The following is a 21991-nucleotide window of genomic DNA, read 5'->3' on the forward strand; positions in this document are numbered from 1 at the left end:
CACAGAATTGGAAGCAGGCTCCAGGCTCTGAGCCATCAGCCCAGAGCCCGACGCGGGGCTCGAACTCACGGACAGCGAGATCGTGACCTGGCTGAAGTCGGACGCTTAACCGACTGTGCCACCCAGGCGCCCCGTATACCACATGTTCTAATCCTAACCTGGTACTCTTCATCGTTTCAGAAAGCAGCCCCCCAAATCGGAAGTGGGCAGGACTGTCTGCTTCTGCTTCGAACCCAGACAGCCCAGAAGTCCAGCTCCTGTGGTCTTCAGGGATTTCACCGTCCAGCCTGAGTTACCAGCTCATGTCCGCAGCTACTTGAGAAGTCATCTGTCCCGGAGTCTGGATTCACCTGGACTCGAATTATGATCATTTTTTTAATTTTAGAAAGAGAGAGCACAGGCAAACAGGGAGGGTAAAGAGAGAGAGAGAGAGAGAGAGAGAGAGAGAGAGAGAGACTCTTAAGCAGGATCCATGCTCAGTGTGGAACCCACGACCCTGGGATCATGACCTGAGCTGAAATTAAGACTGGGATGCTCAACTGACTGAGCCACCCAGGCGCCCCTCAAAATATTTTTTTAATTTCACTTCCCACCTCAAGCTTAAATTAACCTTTACAAAAAAATTTTCTATTACTCAAAAAAGCTTCATTTTTATTTATCTTATTTTTTTTTATTTACATCCAAGTTAGCATATAGTGAAAAAAGCTTCGTTTTTAAATTTAGTTTTCTGACTCTGTGCTTGTATTCTGTCCTTCAAAACTTTCAAAGATTTTCTGCTCCTCAGTGAGGAAGCACACTCAGTCTCCTCACGGACACAGCAGGCACGGAACCACCAAAGGCCCTGCTGACATATTTGTTCATTTGAGACAACCTCATAGGAAGGTGAGGTCTCACAGCACCAACTCCTCGATGCCGGCCTGGACACCCCCACACGCACCTTTTGGTGCTTTCCTAACCTTCTTGGTATAAAGGTCAACAATTCTACTACCAGGGACAGCCTGGTTTCCTTAGAGGCTGTGTTGTAGACCCATCTGAGATGGTATTTCAGACACTGGACCATTCTAAATGTCTCCAGACACTGTCCCCAGAAAATTAAAAAAAAAAAAATTTTAGTTGTGGTGAAATACATGTAACATAAAATTTACCATCTTAGCCACTTTTAAGTATAGGGTCGAGTAATGTTAAGCACGTTCACGTTGTTGTGCAACCAAATTCTAGAATTGTTTTCATCTTACAAAACTGAAATTCTGCATCTGTGAAATAACAACGCCCCCTTCCCCCCACCCCAGCCCCAGGTGGGGCTGCATACATTGCATGCATCTATCTCCCTTATTATGTTTATCCATTTATCTATTGATGGACACTTGGGATGCTTCCACCTTTTGGCTATTGTAAATAATGCTGCTGTGAACGTGGGGGTAGAAATACCTCTTCAAGACTCTGCTTTCAATTCTTTGGGATGTATAGCCAGAGATGGAATTGCCAGATCATATAATAATTCTAGTTTTAATATTTTGAGGGACCACGACACTGCTTTCCATAGTGGCTGCACCGTTTCACATTCTCACCAATAATGTATGAGTCTCCTATTTCCCCAAAGCCTCACCAACACTTATTCTTTGTTTGTTTGTTTGTTTGTTTGTTTTTATAGTTGCCACCCTAATGGGTATGAATTGATATCTTGTGATTTTGATTCACATTTCCCTAATGATTAGTGATATTGAGTTATTGAACATCTTTTCATGTGCTTATAGGCCATTTGTATATCTTCTTTGGAGAAATGTCTACTCAAGTCCTCCACCTATTTTTTTTTTAAGTTTATTTATTTTTGAGAGAAAGAGAAAGCAAGCGCAGGGGCGGGGGCGGGGGGGGGGATACAGAGGATCCGAAGCGGGCTCTGTGCTGACAGCAAAGAGGCCGACGTGGGGCTTGAACCCACAAACAGCAAGATCATGATCTGGACCGAAGTCAGACACTTACCCGACTGAGCCACCCAGGTGCCCCTTTACTAATTTTTTAATGGAGTCATTTGTTTTCTATTTTGTTGTCCAGTGTAGTTCTTTATATACTGGATCTTAATCCCTTGTCTGATGTAAGATTTGCCCATATTTTTTCCCATTTCATAGTTTGCCTTTTCACACTGTGATGTCTTCTGATGCACAGAAGTTTTTCATTTTGAGGGAGTCTAATTTATATATTTTTACTTCTGTTGTTTATACATTCAGTGTCACATGTAAGAAACTGTTACAAATCTAATGTCATGAAGCTTTTCCCCTGTGTTTACTTTTAAGAGTTTTATAATAATCTTTAAAAGAAATTTTTTTTAATGTTTATTTATTTTTGAGAGAGATAGAGAGTGAGTAGGGGAGGGGCAGAAAGAGAGGGAGACACAGAATGCAGAGTAGGCTCCAGGCTCTGGCCTGTCAGCACAGAGCCCAATGTGGGGCTTGAACCCACGAGCCGTGAGATCATGACCTGAGCCAAAGTTGGATGCTTAACTGACTGAGCCACCCAGGTGCCCCAGTATAATAATCTTTTATTTATTTATTTATTTAGAGCACGGTGGGGGGGGGGAGGGGCATTTAATTTTCTGGAGACAATGTCGGGGGGGGGGGGGAAGGAGGGGGAGGGAGAAAGAGAAAGAGAATCCCAATGTTTAATGTTTATTTTTTAGGGAGAGAGAGAGAGAGATGGAGTGCGAGCAGGAGAGGGGCAGAGAGAGAGGGAGACACAGAATCCAAAGCAGGCTCCAGGCTCCTGGAGCCTGACGTGTGGCTTGAACTCACGGACTGCAAGATCATGACCTAAGCTGAAGTCGGATGCTTAAGTGACTGAGCCCCCACGCATCCTACCCGGGTACCCCTTAAGAGTTTTATAGTTTCAGCTCTTATGTTTACATCTTTCACCCGTTTTGAGTTAATTTTGTATATGATGTAAGGTGAGGCCTCTTTTGTTCTTAAAACATTTTTTTTTCTGACTATAAAATTAACCCACGTTCATTGTAGAAAACTTGGAAAAGTACAGCCAAATAAAAACCATCCCTAATCAGTCGTGTGCTGACAAAACCACTTGATTTATAGTATTTATTGACTTCTGTGACATAAATACTCCCACTGTTGTCAATTTTAACCAACTTCAAACCAGCAATGTGACATCACTAAATGCAGGAAGGAAAGAGGTGTGTGCAGCTGGCTCTCACACCACTGCCACCGACTCACCACTTGCCCACAGCGACAGTTTGTGTATGTGGCAGTCACTTACAGTCCGCTATCCAATGGCCATTTCCTTCCCCGTCTCTTTTAGCCACTTCCATGACGGCATGGGATGTCGTGTGATCTACTGACTTAGTGCCGGCCAATGAAATTGAGAATAAGGCTTTTTAGGGGAATTGGAGAAAGAATTTTCCTCTCTGATGAATTTAAAGAAGCATGCTAAAAAGGTCCTTCTCTGCCCCTCTGCTGTTCTCTTGTTTCCTGCCTTTGGATGGGATTTTGTGAGTACTAGTGCTTCAAGCCGATGCAGCCATCTTGTGACTATGAGGCAAGACTGGGAGAATTTTAGATATGTCACCTTAGCACCTAGACTTTGTGGAACCGCTGAACTAAACCTTGGAAATGCCTTATTTTCAGATTTCTTAAGGAAATAACAGATTTGTTATGGTTTAAGCCAGGGATCAGCGCTTCTTTTCTGTAAAGAACAAGACAGTAAATATTTTAGACTTTGCGGAACACACAATGTCTATCTCAACTACTTAACTCTGCTGGTGGAGCATGCAAACAGCCATGCACGATGCATAATGGAAAGAGCATGGCTGTGCTCCAGTAAAACTTCCTTATGGACACTGAGCCTTGAATTTCATAGAATCTTAACATGTCACAAAATCTCATTCTTCTTTTGATTTCTGTTCAATCATTAAAAAATTTTAAAACCATTCTTGGCTCATGTGCTCTACAAAAACAGGTGACAGTCCGGATTTGGCTTGTGGGCCAGTTTGCTCACTCCAGGCACAAGCCCCCACTAGTTGGGTATTCTGTTACCACAGAAAGCAATGGTAGTCCTGCTTTATAAAGGACTGTCCTTAAACACACATGTGCGGAGTCTCACCCACTTTTAATCCCAGGAGTCAGAGGGGCGGAGCTTATGTGCCTCTTCCGTGAATTTCCCCAACGTTAATCAATGTGTGCCGGAAAACGTATCGAACATGTTGAGACTAGGATAACATAATTTGGGGCATAAATTGAAGCCTGGATATGCAAGACTGTGTCTGGCAGCTGATTTGCCTGAATGACTGAGCAGACTTCTCGGAAAGCTCTCAACCCAAAGGCATGACCAGCTTGGCCCAGAAAAGAGTTGTTGGAGGAGAGTCATGGCTGTTGGAGGAGAGAGGCCCAGTGTGTCAGGTTGGAAATACAAAAAGCGAAAACCCTTTTTATTCTTCAAATTGGTGTGGCCGCAGGTGGCTTTAGGGCCCCTCCAACAAGTGTAACACAAAAGAGATGAACCAAGTCTTTTCCCACTTTGCAATAGAACAACGTGCCATGTTGGCATCACAACATGCCAGTATCTCCCAGAACCTGGTGGTGCCCAGAAGATACCCAGTGGGAGATTTGAGGCAGCCCTAATGCCAGAGAGGAGCCCATGTATTCCCAAGTCCTTGTGAACTGCCCCTGAAAGATTCCCAAATTCTTGAGGAGCACTTTGCTGGGCAACCTTCTTAAGTACATCAGTGTTTCTCCCACGGCCTTCGCATGCAGTGCCCTCCTGGAGACTTGCCTACTGTCCCTCTGTCTGCTCCAGCTTTTGCGTGTACACTATCTTCTCCCTCACCTAATCCAATAGCATCATAGACTCAGAAGTTTCCTGTGGACACCAGCTCCCACCCCAGGAGCTGTGATGACTACTTTTTTGTCCTGTCCCCTCCCTCTCATTTCTGCCCTTATGATGACCAACAAGATGGGGAGAATAAAAAGAGCCCCAGATTTCAACCTCTTCTTTCCTAGCTGTGGTAGATCCTAAGGGACTATCCATCTCCTTTCCTAGGGACTGCCCTTCCCCATCTCTATGACCATGGGAGCTGCCATGTTAGTAAAACGTCACTCCACCCCCACCACACTGTTGGACCCTCTCATGCCAGCCATGGCCTCTACTCTCTTTGCCAAAGTTAATTGGTTTAGGAGGGACACTTGACTCAAACTGGACTAATGCTCACTTCGTAGCATTAAAAGCTGAATCCTAGACCGGCTGTGCAAAACAACAACAACAACAAAAAAAAAACAAAAAACCACACAAGATACTCCCTGTTTACACCGTGGAGCCCCCAGGAACTTGAGGTAGGCGGCAGCAGGTACTACTCACTTGGAGTAAGGTTAAAACTGGGCATAAAAACAGGAGGACTAATTAAATGTGGATTTAAGAAGCCATTAGACTCCCTAACTCCTCCCCCACTGCCCTTAGTGAGTGGCGGTCCCTCCTCTACCCCAGCAGGAGACACTAGAGACTTCCATTAAGAAAGGATAAAATCAGTTTTCTGGACTGAGAGACATCGGTCACAGTTGGGGGCCCAGGTGGCATATTGGAAACAGGAGGTTTAAGCACGGACATCCTACATACGAAATGAGGAGACCACCGCCTCTCTTCCCCCATTCCACAGTCAGAACACTGGCAGGCTTCTTCCCTCTGAGCATGAGACTGGCAGAAACTTTTCTGGCAAATTTGACCAAGCCCGAGAAAAAAGACCTAGAGATACTGACATCAGAGGTTTCCCAATGAACTGGCCCAGCCAGATCACTCTGCAATCAAGTCCCCGTTGGCAAGCCCCACATATGTACGTGGGGCTTCTAATTCACTTTTCTGTGCCCCACTCTTAAATATGTGTGCAGACAAGACATCCCCAGGATGCTGGTCAGGTGAGACGCCATGACCACCCCACATATCAGTCCTGAAGAGCAGTCCACATAAGACAGGACCAGGTCCGGGAGCCTGGATGGCTCAGTCGGTTAAACGTCTGACTTCAGGTCAGGTCATGATCTCATGGTTCGTGGGTTCAAGCCCCACATACAGCTCTGTGCTGACAGCTCAGAGCCTGGAACCTGCTTCAGATTCTGTGTCTCTTTCTCTCTCTTTGCCCCTCCCCTGCACACACTCTGTCTCTCTTTCTCTCTCTCTCTCTCAAAAATAAATAAACATTAAAAAAAAAAAAAAAGACAGGACCAGGTCAAAGGCACTGGGAGAGATTTCTTCAAGATGATGAAATTGATGGAGATCCATTGCATCTGAACATGTTGAGAACTCCTGTCATTCTGGGGGCAGGGAGGAGCTTAGGATTGAATTAACAAGAAGTGCATAGAAAACCAGGCAACTGAAAAAACAAGACGCTTAGTGACTCTGCGGAAAATAGAATTGCGAAGGAACGGGAACATAAGCCACCGGGATGATGAAGAGGTGTGTGTGAGGGGGTGACGGGGTGTGGTCTGTGGGAAGTCAGTCCTCACCCTCCATAATGAGAAGTCAATTTATAGCACCTGAAACTCTTCCATGGCTGCCAGGGGCAACACCACTAGCTTTCTAATCAATTCTCCCTTTTCGCTTAAACTTGTCAGAGTTGTCTTTTCCTGCTGAAAACAGAAAGAATCACAGCTAAAATGTTACCCAAAAGATATTTGCCAGTCACTTCCTATTCCTGGGCTGGGGGCTCCCCACCCATATAACAAGATCCTATTCTTTGATTCTGCGCACCTTTTAATCGTCAACCTTCCTCATCTCCTCTCCTCCTACTCAGCCTTTCTACCAGCCATCTGCCACACCCACTTACCAAAACTGAACTTCCTTTGAGGGGGTGTGCCCTGGCCCACATTGTGTCACAGTGAAAGATGTTGACAAACCCTGCATGGAGGACAGCCTGCTGAGGCAATCCCTGGGGGAAGGGCTGGGGGGAAGAACAGAGTTTCCAGTATGTGGGTGTGGTTCTACTGCTCCCCAATCCTGGGCTTTCAGTTTTGATTGCCTACACTTTAAGTTGTGAGTGGATTTATTTATAATTTTTATCTCATCTGCATTTTAGGCACATTTGAGTCGACTTTACAAAACTAATAAAATATAGGCAAAGACAATTACAAAATACAGATCTAGGGGCTCCCGGGTGGCTCAGTCGGTTGAGCATCCAACTTCGGCTCAGGTCATGATCTCACAGCTCGTGGGTTCAAGCCCCACGTCAGGCTCTATGCTGACACCTCAGAGCCTGGAGCCTGCTTTGGATTGTGTCTCCTTCTCTCTCTGCCCCTCCCCTGATCATGCTCTGTCTCTCAAAAATAAATAAATGTTAATTTTTTTTTTAAATACAGACCTAAAGTCCAATAAAAAGTGCAGACAAATGGGGGCGCCTGGGTGGCGCAGTCGGTTAAGCGTCCGACTTCAGCCAGGTCACGATCTCGCGGTCCGTGAGTTTGAGCCCCGCGTCAGGCTCTGGGCTGATGGCTCAGAGCCTGGAGCCTGTTTCCGATTCTGTGTCTCCCTCTCTCTCTGCCCCTCCCCCGTTCATGCTCTGTCTCTCTCTGTCCCAAAAATAAATAAACGTTGAAAAAAAAAATTTTTTAAAAAGTGCAGACAAATGAATGTCTCAAGAAAACTGTGATAATGCACTGATATCATGAAGTACTAAATCTTGTTCCAAGTCCATTGGTAGGTAAGACGCAATAAAAGTTACATAATTTTGGAGTCACTCCACTTTCAAAACACATTTATTGACTACTAAATCAGTCTGGTTTATGTTCGGCTACACATAACAGAAAAGAAGCTAACAACTGTTTCTTTTGAGGGTGAAAGAAGTCTGGAAGTAGAGAAAACAGGGTTAGTACGATGTCTTTCTGGTCATTGGGAAGCCAAGATCCCTTATTATTCAACATGGCTCTTCAAGTCACAGCTATCACAATTGCATTTCAGGTAGAAGTAAAGATGAAGAGTGAGGAAGGTATCTCCCTTCTGTTTTAAGGATGCTTCCAGAAAGTCCCACAGAATACTTCCGCTAACATTTAGTGTACTGAATGTAATCACACAGACAAACCTGGCTACAAAGGAATCTAGAAAATGTCTTTTGGGTGGGCGTAACACTACCCCAAATGAAATCACTAATGAATACTGACGTAGGCAACAAGCAGTTTCTGCTACTAACACAATGTGGCAGGTGCTTCTGGGCCCAAGAAATACAAAGATGGGGTTGTCTGGGTGGCTCGGTAGGTTAAATGTCTGACTGTTGATTTTGGCTCAGGTCATGATCTCACAGTTCGTGAATTCCAGCCCTGCATTGGACTCTGCACTAATGGTGCAGAGCCTGCTTGGGATTCTCCGTTTCCCTCGCTCTCTGTCCCTCATCTGCTCTCTTTCTCTCTCATAAGTAAATAAATAAACATAAAAAAAAAAAAGGGTGAAGACAACACAGTCCTCACCCTTAAGGAATTCACAAATTTTAGGAAATCACTAATCATCAACTGAATATTATTACCATTAGAAACAACGTTTTGTAAAGATGTGAACAAAGAATTGTGGGAGGAGAAATGAGGTAGCGACGAGTTGTCCAGAGAGACAGGGAAAAATTCATAGTGACAGTGACACCAGAACTGGGCCTTCAACAGAAGAGCAATTCAGAGAGGAGAAAGCATTCTGGATGCAGGAAAGAGTGTGCACAAAGGAAAGAGTTAAGACAGGTGGGTTCTTCCGGGGCCGGGATTAGGATTCATTTTGTATGTCTTTAAAATAGAGTCATCAGAGTCCTGGTGGAAGATAAGGCCAAAAGAAGGTGGTAAAGGGCCAAAACCTTCCATTGAAAGGATTCTGGAGGGAACGGGAAGCCCTGAAGGTTTATAAGCAGAGATTTCATGGGGTCAGGTCCTTATGTTCAAAAGAGAACCACGGAATAGAGAAATCATGAACTAAGAAGGACAGGGGAAGCAGGGCGACCAGCTAAAGGGTAAGCTAATTGTTTAAGTGATATGCATTAAAGACCTGAACCAGTGAAGGCAGCACACGGGTTTGGAGAGGGAATGGTTCTGAGAAACAAAAGTTGGCTTATCCCAGGCTATAGGGAGAGCGAGGAAGAGGCAGAGACTAGAGGACTCTGCGGTGTCTAGTTAACCCGTCAGGTGCTGCCACGTGTCTGGCACTGCTCTGGGCACTGGAAATTCAATGGTGGCTGAGGCAGATGTGCTTCCTGCCCTCAGGGAACTCATGTCTGGGAGGGAGGGGTACCAACGAACTGAGCAATTTAAACACAACACACAATTTAAACACGCTTGTCAAGTACAAGCGTGCCCAGTGCAGTTGGGGCGGGGTGGGAATCAGAGATGAAGGACAAGCAAAGCCTGGGAATTAGGGCTAGATCTGTCCATTCGGATGTAGCCACCTTGGACTCTGGCTTGCACTAAGGCTTCTTTAGATGCCCGATGCCCTGCCCCCACCGGCCAGTCCCTAGGGGCATTGCATGCATGATCGTTTAAGTCTTCCGGTAGTGAGGGCGTTTCCCCAGGCACCTGAGAAGAAAGTTCAGAGTCCCTCTGGCCTAGAATAACACCCCATGACAGTGAGGGCATGGGAAGGGATGAACTCTCTTTCCTGAAGCGCAGGTGGGAATGTATAACTAGCTAGAGCTTTCTGGAAGGCAACTTGGCAATCAATTTAAGATACCTTGGGAATATACATTCCCTTGACCCAGTGATTCTTCTAGGAATCTATCTCATAGAAATCATTGAGGAGGAGGTATGCAAGTAGTTTATATTAGCAAAAAACTGGAAATGACCTTATTGTCTAACGATTGAGAATTTGCCAAGTAAATTAATCTGATTGAATCCTAGGTAGCCATTAACATCCACCGCAGTCATTTTTGTTTTTTGGTTGTTTTTTTTTAAGATTTTATTTTGGTCATCTCCACGCCCAACGTGGGCCTCGAACTCATGACCTCTAAATCAAGAGTCACCTGCCTTACTGCCTGAGCCAGCCAGGTACCCCGAGTGTAGTCATTTTAATATATATTTTGAGTGGGTGTGTGAATAAGTGAATTTTCTTTTTATTATGGAGTAAAATGTTTTGGTTCAGTTTTGAACAACACAAGTATTTACGTTAAATTCTTGTATATACTGCGAAAACTCTGGACAGGAAATTTCAGTTTAAGTTACAAATACAGTTGGTTTCTAAATTATTTATAAATACACTTCTTCAAAGATAGAGGCTGTGCTGCATACAAATTTCCTGCAAGGAATTATTTCACTTCAAATCATTTCCATTCAGGTAGTACATCTACTGTAATATATTTGAAAGTTTATTTATTTATTTGGGGGGACAGGGCAAAGAGAGAGGGAGAGAATCCCAAGCAGGCTTCATGCTCGGCACACCGAGCCCGACTCAGGGTTCAATACCATAACTGTGAGCCAAAATCAAGAGTCAGTCACTTAACCAACTGAGTCACCTAGGCACCCCTGTAATATATCTAATTATATCTGCTATAAATTATATATTGTATTTTCAGGGATTGAATTACTAGTGTGCTTTAACTATAGTTGATTATATTTCTTAATTTTATTTCTTTATTTTTTTATTTTGAAGAGATGGAGAAAGCACAAACAAGGGAGAGGCGCAGAGGGAGAGAGAGAGAATCCTAAGCAGGCTCCACACTAAGCATGGAGCCTGACGCTTGGAATCTTGGGATCATGACCTGAGCTGAAAGCAAGATCTGGTCTCAACTGACTGAGCTACCCTGCCCCATGGTGGATTATATTCCTAATATAATTAATCTAGAATGTATTATTTTAGTATATGGGTTACTTAAATCATTATATTTTTAAGGTGGAAAACAGATTAATGAAGTACATTACAAATACATTTATGAAAGTGTGATACCTTAGAATAGCAATAGACAAATACCTAGGAAATCTAACAGTCCAGAATTTCTAATTATCTGGCGTGTTCCAAGTCTGATCTATACTTGGTTATTGAACTTCTGGTGGATTACAAAAATTTGAAGCATGCCAAAAATTGTCAAGAATGAAAGTAAAAAACAAAAATACATTTGCTCCCAATTTCACCATTCAGAGACAATTAACTATTGACTGGGGACCATTATTCCAGATGTTTCTATCTGCAAATACAGAGATAAGAATGAGAATAAAAGAAAGTGTGTGTTTGTGGCTCTGTAGGTGAAAACAAGAAATAGTTTTAAAGAGAAAGGAAATACCCACAATAGCATTACCAAAAAAATGGGATCATATTTTTCTTTTAAACAAAAGCATGACATTTATCAGGAGGAAAAACTTGAAGGAATTCATGAACTCCAGAAAATAATTCTTGACACCAGCTTCCTAAAAATAATCCTTTAAATTAAAAAAAAAATGATAACATTAAGAGCTTTGAGTTATTTTTAAAAGCATGTTTCACCTTTAGGCATTATCAATTGACTTCCAGCCAACAAACATGGGGAAATTAACACACTTCTACTTTCTCTCATTTCCTCTTCCGCTGCCCCCTCCTAATTTTTTGGTTGTGTCATTGTCACATAAGAAAGGTTAATAATATTTGCATTCCATTCTTTTACCACAATTCCCACAGTTGTCTGTTTGTCTCTGTGTATAAATGGCACTGGTGTTCATTATTGTTCTTTTTCCATGACTTCTCCATTCCTATGTTTGGAGTCATCCCTTCACTGGTGGGATTTTGTCACCAAGTAGTCTTTTTTTTATATAGGTCTTGTGGATTCTTGCATGCTTTAAAGGGTCTGTGTCATTATACTTAAAGGGCAAATTGAACAAAAATTCTTGGGTTATTCTTTCCCTCAGATCTTTTTAGACATTGCTCCTTTGTCTTCTTACAATGAATGTTGCTTTGGGGAAAGCCAAAGGCTAACTGACATTTTTTTTTAAATTTTTTTAATTAAAAAAAAATTTTTTTTTTGAGAGAGAGACAGAAAGCGAGCAAGTAGGGCAGGGGCTGAAAGAGAAGGAGAGACAGAATCCCAAGCATGAACTCACGAACTGTGAGATCATAACCTGAGCTGAAACCAAGAGGTGGACACTTAACTGACTGAGCCACCCGGGCACCCCTGACATTTATTACTTGTATATGACTTGCTTCTTCTCCTTGGATATATATATATATATATATATATATATATATATATATATAGGGGATATATATATATATATATATATATACTGGAGAGGGGCAGAGAGAGGCAGAGAGAATCCCAAGCAAGCTCCACACTGTCAACACAGAGCCCAACTTGGGGCTTGACCCCGTGAACTGTGAGATCATGACCTGAGCGGAAACCAAGAGTCAGCCACTTAACGGACTGAGCCACCCAGGTGCTCCTCCTGGTATATATTTAAAATTCTTTCTTTGGCTCTAAAATTCAGCAACTTCACCAATATATACTTTAATCAGTGTGTTGTTTAGGATAGAAATTCATACAGAAACCCAAAATAATAGTGGCTTTAAGAAAGAGAAATGGGGGCACCTGGGTGGCTCGGTCTGTTAAGCATCTGACTCTTGATTTCAGCTCAGGTCATGATCTCACAGTTGGTGACATCGAGCCCCCTGTCTGTCTCTGTGCTGTCAACATGGAGCCTGCTTGGGATTCTCTCTCTCTCTCACTCTCTGCCCTTCCCCCACCTCTTTCTCAAAATACATAAATAAACATTAAAAAAATAAAATGTTTCCTTTAAAAAATAAATAAGAGAAATGTATTAGTTTCTCATTTAATGATATAAACTGATATAGTAGCAATTCTCTATCGAAATCCTGAGGTTCAGGGTCTTTCTATTTTTTTGCTTTACCATCCCTAGGGAGCTGTCCTTGTCCATATACCAAGATGCATACTCTAGCCAATAGGAAGGGGGAAAGAGAAAAAGATCAATCACATTCTTTCCCTTTAAGGATGCACCAGAAGTTGCACACAGTAATCTTTTGCTCACATCCCACTGGACAGAACTTGGTCATATGACCCTCCCTAACCAGGAGAAATCCTGGAAATACAGTCTTTATTCTGGGTGACTATATACACAGCTACAAACATTCCACTATAATGGAAGAAGGGAGAATGAACACTGGAGAAAAACTAGCAAATTTTGCTGTGATCAATCTGTATCAGTTTTTTCCTAGGGTATGTTCTGTCTTTTCAATCTGTAGATTCAAATATTTATCTTCTGGAAGGTTTCTAGAACATTCATGAGTATTTTTTTCTATTCCATTTATTGTGCTTTTTACTTCAGGAATGCCAAGAATACATCTTTTGTACTTCTGTGTATCTTTTTTATTTTAACCTTTGTATCTGTATTTGTACCCTTTATACATGTCTTTCACAGTCATCATCTTTTTCCTAAATATTTACAATGCTTTCTTTTTGTTTCATTTTCATTTGTGTTCTCAATTGTATTCATTCAGAAATCTTTTTCCATTGTATTTATTCCAGTTTTTATTGCTTCTAATTGTGTACTTATCTCTGTGATATTACTATTTTTTCTTCCTTCTTCCAGCCTACTTTTCACCTCCTTCTGTGGCCTTAGAATCTCTTCTTCTTCGCACTCTTGCATCTTTTCTTTGAGCTGTCTTGTCAAAGAGAGACTCTCTCATCTCACATTCTTTAAGATCGTGGAGAATTATTTGTTGGACTCTGTTTCCTGACATAACCCTTCTTCTGATATAAGTTTTTCATCTGTTTTTTACTTATGTGTCTCTCCTTTTTTGGGAGATGAAGACATTTTATGACCCAGGAGCAGAGCGAGAGAAAGGAGCTGCAGGTGTACCATTCAGGACACAGACTTACTCTCCCCCCACCCCCACACCCCACCCACCAAGGTTAACCTTTTGTTATTTATACTTCCAGACAGAAATGCATAATTTTCCCTTACAAAACAAGATGACAATATACATTCTATTTTACAATCTGTTTTCTTCATGTCATATGTGTCATATATGTTTTATGTCATTAAATCTATTTCTCCCATATTATGTAAGTAGTGGCATTGCACTCCAGGGGCATGATGTATCATATTTTTTTTAACCCAATCTCTTGGCAGACATTTCCACTGTTTCCAGTAATTTACTTTTTTTTTAAGCTTATTTATTTATTTTGAGAGACAGAGAATGCAAGTGGGAGAGGGGCAGAGAGAAAGGAGGACAGAGGATCCAAAGTGAGTTCAGTGCTGACAGCAGAGCCTGATGCAGGGCTCGAACTCACAAACCATGGGATCATGACCTGAGCCAAAGTCAGCCTCTTAACCGACTGAGCCACCCAGGCACCCCAGTACTTTACTATTGTAATCAATCTGATGCATAATTTAAAATCACTTATTTTGACTCTCTGGACTGAAAGCTAAAGTTGTGGAGGATCTCATAGATTCTCACTTTTTCTTTCTCCTCTTTTATTGAGATATAATTCACATACCATCAAATCTACACTTTTAAAGTATACTGTTTACTGGTTTTTAGTATTTTCAAAGAGATTTGTAACCATCACTATTGTCTACTTCCAGAACATTTTCATCACCCCTCCCCCCAAAAAAACATACCGATTAGCAGTCACCCCCATTTCCTCTCCTAGCTCCTGGCAACCTCTAATCTACTTTCTGTCTCTGGATTTGCTTATTCTGGACATTTCATACAAATGTAATCATATAATGAGTGGTCTTTTGCGACTGGCTACTTTCACTTAGCATAATGATTTTAAGGTTGGCTCATGTTGTAGCATATATCAGTACTTTACTACTTTTTACGGTCAAAAATATTTCATTATATGAATACAGCACATTTTGTTTATCCATTCATCAGTTGATGGACATTTGGGTGGTTTCCACCTTTAGGCTAAGATAAAAAAAAAGCTGCTATGAACATTTGTGTGCAAGTTTCTGTGAACCTATATTTTTAATTCTCGAAGGTGTATACCCACTAGTGGAATTGCTGGGTCAGATGATAGGGTAGAATTATTCTTAATCCCTGTGTTTCTAATTCCACATGATATCACCAGCCCCTCTGCGATGTGTGTCCCCAAGAAAAGAGCTTTTCAGATGTAGTTTCTACAGAGACTGAATCTATAGTTTCCTGCTTGGGCTGGTGGTCACCTTGGTTTAAGGGGTGGAGGAAGAGGCCTAGGATTTAATATTTAACAATAGCTGATTTCATCCTATGCCTTGACCCCACTTTAGACAGTATCTGGTGCCTTCCTGGGCTCTGCAGATACTTTAAGTCATATGTTCCTCCACTTTGCTAACTTAGTTGCCTTTCACTGCCTTAGGAGTTAGACCCTTTTATATTTCTTCACTGTCATTTTAGGGTTTTGGGGAGGAGAGGCTACAAATACCAGCTTGTTTACTGAAAATTGCACTAATTATGCATAAGTCTTTCTGACTATTGCTCATCTTTGAAAAAAGAGCAGCTCTTTGTTAAAAATTAGTTTAGAGAAAGATGAGGCAAGTGATCTGGACAGACTACAGTCATTTTTTTTTAATGTTTATTCAGTGATTTTTGAGAGAGAGAGAGAGAGAGAGAGAGAGGGTGCATGCATGAGAGAGAAGAGGGGAGGGGCAGAGAGAGGGAGAGAGAGAACCCCAAGCAGGCTCCAAGCTGCCAGAGCAGAGCTCAATGCAGAGCTCGATCCCATGAATTGTGAGATCATGACCTGAGCCAAAATCAGGAGTCAGATGCTCAACTGACTGAGCCACCCAGGTGCCTCTCGACAGACCACAGTTTTAAATTATTTATTTTCTTTGAGCATTGTCCCCGAATCTGTTTTTGCTTTGTCTGGGGCCACATTCCCTCAGTTTCCAGGATGTAGGAAGTCAGTGTGGTAATACTCCCTAAGATAGACTTTGTCTTAGTCTATTTGGGCTGTTATAAGAAAACACCACTGACTGGGGGGCTTGAACAACAAACATTGATTTCTCAACAGTTCTGGAGGCTGGGAAGTCCAAGATCAAGGCGCCGGCAGATTAGGTGTCTGATGAGATCCCACTTCTTGGTTCATAGATGGGCATCTTCTCTCTGTGTCTATATGAGGTAGCAAGGGTGAGAGAGTTCTCGGGGGGGGGGGGGGTCTCTTTTAAAAGGGCACTAATCTCATTCATGAGGCTTTCACCCTCATTACCTAATCACCTCCCAAAAGCCCCACCTCCAAATACCATCACTTCAGGGATTAGGTCTCAACATAGGAATTTTGAGGGAACACAAACATTCAGTGCATACCAGGCTTTCTGTTACTGTTGATAATTACTGTTCCCTCTTCCCGCCTCTTTTATCCCCCCTCACCTCTAGCAGATTCCCTTAGGTAGGAGGCTTGGACATAGATAATGAACATGGCACTTATACCTGACTTCTTTATTTCCTCCTCCTTACTGACTACATCCTGAAGGCTGGAGTTACTTCTCTGGAGTCATTCCAAATGTTGCCTTATGGTTCTGAACAATGAACCATTAAGATGGGCTTTTCCAGAACAATGCCCTTACCTTTACTTGGCAGTCAACAGCTTCTTCATGTCATAGAAGCTGGAGACAGGTACAAGGATGTTCAATACCAGCTGTAATAACAAAAAGCAGGAAACGTACAAATGATAGCTACAAGGAGTGTGAGTAAATACAGGGTCACATATTGAAACAATGGAATGCAATTCATCAATAAAAATGAGTGAACTAGGGGCACCTGGGTGGCTCAGTCGGTTAAGCAGCTGACTTTGGCTCAGGTCATGACCTCACAGTTTGTGAGTTCGAGCCCCGTGTCAGGCTCTGTGCTGACAGCTCAGAGCCTGGAGCCTGCTTCAGATTCTGTGTCTCCCTCTCTCTCTACCCCTCCCCCGCTCACACTATGTTTCTGTCTCTCTCTCAAAAATAATCATTAAAAAAAATAAAAAATAAATGAGTGAACTCTGTAGCTGCACACAGCAGCATTGATGGGTCTTAAAAACATACAGTAAAAAAAAAAAAAAAGTCATGGAAGAATATACATTGTGTGATTTCCATAAGTGCAAAAATTCCCTCAACTTACAATATATGTGTAGGAAAACATACATGAACAAATCTCTAAAGAAAAAGAAGGGAATGATTAAATCAGAATTCAGGATAGTAGGTACTGCTTGGAGGGAGAGGAAGGGATATGATTGGACAAGACTACACAGGACTTTTTTTTTTTTTTTAACGTTTATTTATTTTTGAGACAGAGAGAGACAGAGCATGAACGGGGGAGAGTCAGAGAGAGGGAGACACAGAATTCGAAACAGGCTCCGAGCGGTCAGCACAGAGTCCAACGCGGGGCTCAAGCTCACGGACCGCGAGATCATGACCTGAGCCGAAGTCGGCCGCTCAACCGACTGAGCCACCCCAGACGCCCCATACACAGGACCTTTCTAAGGCACTACTTGAGTCAGATTTTTTTTAAAGCAGGTTGGTAGGTACATGTGTTCATTTAACTTCTATTAGTTAAATTGTTCATATATGTTAAGTACATTCTTTTGTTAGCATGAAATTTCACAATAAAAAAATGGAGTGATTACTCTCTTTTTTCTCCTCTTTTAAAAGATGGATTTGGGGGCGCCTGGGTGGCTCAGTCTGTTGAGCGTCCGCCTTCAGCTCAGGTCACGATCTCGTGGTTCATGAGTTCAAGCCGAGTCAGGCTCCCTCCGTGCTAACAGCTCAGAGCCTGGAGCCTGCTTCAGATTCTGTCTCTCTCTCTCGCTGCCCTCCCCCGCTCCCGCTTTTCTCTCTCTCCCAAAAATAAGTAAACATTAAAAAAAAAAAAAAAAAGATGGAGTTGTTTCTCTTTTTCATTCTTTGGAGGGTTTTAGGGTGGGGAGAAGAGTAAAAAATGTCTCTCCTCATCTTTATCAATGACTCTTGCCCCAGGGATTTGAAAATTCTCATGCATAGCCATGTAAAGGCATGGCCATTATGGACTTGGGTTTCCGTATAACATTGAAGAGAGTCCATGGAAAACTGACATAAAGAAGTTTTGTGACTTCCAAGATTGCTTCTTTTTGAAACCCTTGAAGGGAAAATGGCTTTACTTCAGAAAATGGCGCACGCACTTGTTTGGAAAGACAGCAAGGCAGGGTTGCTGCAACAGTGCAGAGGAAGAAGTTAGGGGGACTTCACCTCTGCCTGGGCCTCGATGACTCCCAGAGAGAGAAGTGGAGAGAGAGAGTGCACAGGAGTCTAGGGGAGAGGCAGTCTAGGCGAGCACTCACTGGCCCAAGGTGAGACCTGCCTGAGCCGGTGCCCGAGTGGACCCATGCCCATCTCAAAGGGCATGATGCCTGCCGGAAGGGTGGATATTTTTTTACCACTCAGGAGCACTGGATCTGTTCATGCCAGAACAAATATTGAGTTGAGCAGTGAGTGCTCCGAGCCATGGCCTGAAAGAGCCTTCGTGTTAGGACTTGGTGGATAGACAGGGGTAGGAGGGAGGAGTGAACATGCCAAGAGAGGTCAGCAGAATTGGGCAGTGCCTGGGTTAGAATTTGGACTTTACCCTGAGCAATGAAGAGCTGTTAAAGGGTTTAAGCCAGAAAGAGGCAGGATAAGAATTGACTGGCAAAGTATGTAATTTAAAAAGGCTGGGAAGACTTCAACAATTTATTTCAAGGAATCTATACTGCATTAGTCACATCAGCACCTACACAGATTATAGTCATGTCCATATGTGGTAAAACAACACACTTTCACTCTGCAGACAATACTTGATGCACATCCATATTCAGAGAACCTTTGCAAAACTCTGTGCCCACACCTTCCACTCGCCTGAGGCTCTGGGGCTCATAAGGTAAACACTGCCAGTCCAGTTAATGTTAATGCTAAAGTGTTCTTCTTGACAACAATTAGCAACAAGTTCAGCTTTTTGCCTTAGGTTAAGCCCCTAGCCCCCACACGGGAGGAATGCTTGTCTTCTTATCTGTAAAGGACACACATCCAAATCACGGGCCTGCTGTTGCTTCTAACCATGTAAATATACGCAAACACTAAAGGAGGAACTAATGCGCAACACGTGTCTATACCACTTAGGACTGTTAGCAAAACTAATAAATAGCATTGCGACGCCAGTTTTGAATTTGCTTGCCTCTTTTATGCTCACATCTGCGGAGGTGGCTGCTGTGACCGCAAAGGGAATTAACGACCTAATTAGGTAATCTTTGTTTAGTGTCCACGTCCTGCAAGAAGTTCAATGAGAGAAGGGGTCATGTCTGTCTTGTTTTTACCCTGGTATGCCTGGTGCCTAGAAGAGTGGCCAGCATGTGTTAAACGTGCCAGTTGTATTTATTGAATACATTGTGAGTATGCTTTTACAAGTGAGGACACCAAGGCTTAAAGATGTTAAATAGCTTACCAACTATTAGGTCACCAGCTAATCCAAACTCACATCTGTTGGACTTCATCTTCTTACTGGCTCCCAAACTGTCTAAGGTTTTATAAGGATCACATAGCTTGGTCAAGTTTCCAGCTATTAAATAGAAAGCTATTGAAAGATTAATTAACACCTTGAAAGGTCTTAGCCATTTTCAGGACATAAGATCGAATTCAGAGGTGGGCAGTAGTAGAATGGTTATGTTTAAACTTGCTCTGTTTCATGAAGGTTCGACATTGAGAAATTCATACCTGGCATTTACGAACGAAAGCTGCCTTAGAACTCGGGGAAGTATTGTTAGGAATTTGCCCAACTCAATCGTCCTAAGCTTGTTATCAATAAAGAAGGTGTTTTCATTAAAATAGAGATCAGTGTGGTTTTATGGCTCTTTTTCCTCAACTGCAACCTTTATTGAGGGAGAGCTCCAGTTTTCATGGGCCACTTGGCACTCATCATTTTTTTAATGTTTCTTTATTTATTTTTGAGAGAAAGAGAGAGCAGGGGAGGGGCAGAGAGAGAGGAGGACAGAGGATCTGAAGTGGGCTCTGAACTGACAGCAGTGAGCCGATGCGGAGCTCAGACTCAAGAACCGTGAGATCATGACTTGAGCCTAACTGACCGAGCACCCAGGTGCCCCATTTATTTACTTATTTATTTAAAGACTTGGGGAGGGGCAGAGAGGGGAAAACAGAGGATCTGAAGCAGGCTCCATGCTGACCCAGAGAGCCTGGGGTTCGAGCTCACTGAACCGAGATCATGACCCGAGCCAAAGTCAGACGCTTGCACCCCTGAGCCACCCAGGCGCCCCCGGCACTCAATATTCTTAACTTGCCTGAAAATCATTGCCCAGAGAGGCCTGGGTCCTGATCCCAGTCCCTTCCTCACATTCAGCCTGGCCTGGGCACACACTCCCTGTTAAATATACAATACCCCAAGGCCTGCAGAAGAAGCATAGGAAAGTAAGAGTATCATTGCCCATAGGAAGGATATTGAAGTAATTGTGCAAGCCACCTATGGTGAGAGAGGGAAGTTAAGTGTCTGGGAAAGGCTCCATTGGGAGCAAGTAACAAGTCCTGGCCTATTCTCATCTCATCCCATTTCTAGGCAGGAGCTAGCTAAGCTGCCAGGTAGGCCCTCGGCCAAACAACACAAGAACAAGTGATGTGTGAACGTGCAGGTATTACCCCGATGGCCAGACAAGCCCACATCTCATCTTCTCTCTGGGTTCGGTCATCCAGAGTGTGGCTGCAAGGGAAACTGCAAACACCAGCCCAAGACTTCATACTTTCTCTCCTCACTGCAGCCAGGGTAGAGGTCAAGGCGCAAAGGTCTCAGGAACTTGAATTTCATGTGTTTTAGAAACAAACACTGGCAAAGATTTTGATGGTCTCTGAGTCATCTCTGATGTGCAAAATGTTTTCACATATACCTTCCTGCTGACGTAAATAGAACTGTATTATTATTCCCAGGTTGGAGGCAAACAAAGGGATTACGTTACTGTGTAAAGCCCCGTCATTGCCCCCAAAACCCACCTCTTGGTGGACTGTTGATCCGTCATGGTGTTCAGTTTTTCTGCCTCTTCAAGCTGATCATTTACCACTTTTATGTTTGGTGTATCAGCACTTGGAGAATTGACAAGCACTTTGGAGTCCCAGTCCAGAAAAAAAGCACGTTTATTCACTGACATACACACAGACACGTGCGCACACACAGAGTTGTATACTAGCACGTGCTAGAATTATTGAGGCTCCCAAAGAGTTTTGTTTATGTGGTTATGTCTATCAGTATTTACTGTATTCAGTATTAAAGTGGGAAATTGTAGAAATGTTAATTCACTCATTAAAAAGAACCTCCCAAAATAAAATACAATAAAATACAATAAAAAGAAACCCATTACATGTTAACATCAGAGTGGTGATACCATCCCATGCCACGTAGCCTCTGGAAAGCTCCACTGCACACTCAGCATGAGGACAGAGAAAGCAAATAATATTTTAACATTGTTGTTAAAATAGTTTTAAATGCACAGTCCCCCTGGAAGGGTCTTGAAGACCCTTGGAGGGGGGTCCTTGAACCACACTTTGGGAACTGCTATCTAGATCATTCTCCTCAAGCACCGGCTTCCCAATCCTTCAGAATCAAGTTTCAGTCCCTTGCCCTTTTTGCTGCTTCCTCCTCACCTCTCCACTCACCCCCTAGCAGCTGCCTGCCTGCCTGCCCGAGCCCTCCAGCCCAGAGTTTGTCTCTAATACACTTGAAAGCTTTGTTCTCTTCCCTCAAAGTCCCCTTGCCTGGAAGGTCCTTGTCCTCTTCCACCCACCTCGTGGCTCAGTGTTCATTCCCACCACCAGACTCCTGAGATGCTCTTCCCACACTGTCCTCACTCAGCAACCTTGGGTTGTGGCTCTGCTCTACAGGTGATCCCAGAGATGAGCCTGGGATCAGGGGGCAGCTTGGATTCGAACCCTGAGTCTGCCTCTCTAGCTTTGCTTACATTTTTTCATTGGAATAAAAAATTACACAGTAGCATATGCTCCTTGAAGGAAAAAGAATAGGGACATGTATAAGGCAAACAGAGTTGTTTCCTCCTTTGTTCTCTTCACCTCCCACTCCCTGGAGGGTAACCACTGTG

General features: G+C 43.0%; 1 pseudogene; it reads right to left on the minus strand.

The window, feature by feature from the left end:
- Positions 1-685: 685 nt before the first annotated feature.
- Positions 686-1060, minus strand: LOC124503944 (60S ribosomal protein L34-like; annotated as a pseudogene).
- Positions 1061-21991: the final 20931 nt, after the last annotated feature.

Source organism: Lynx rufus, unplaced genomic scaffold (genome assembly GCF_022079265.1).
Source record: "Lynx rufus isolate CCGP_SWC_20201006 ecotype Redwood Valley unplaced genomic scaffold, mLynRuf1.p SCAF_8, whole genome shotgun sequence".
Classification (NCBI taxonomy): Eukaryota; Metazoa; Chordata; class Mammalia; order Carnivora; family Felidae; genus Lynx; species Lynx rufus.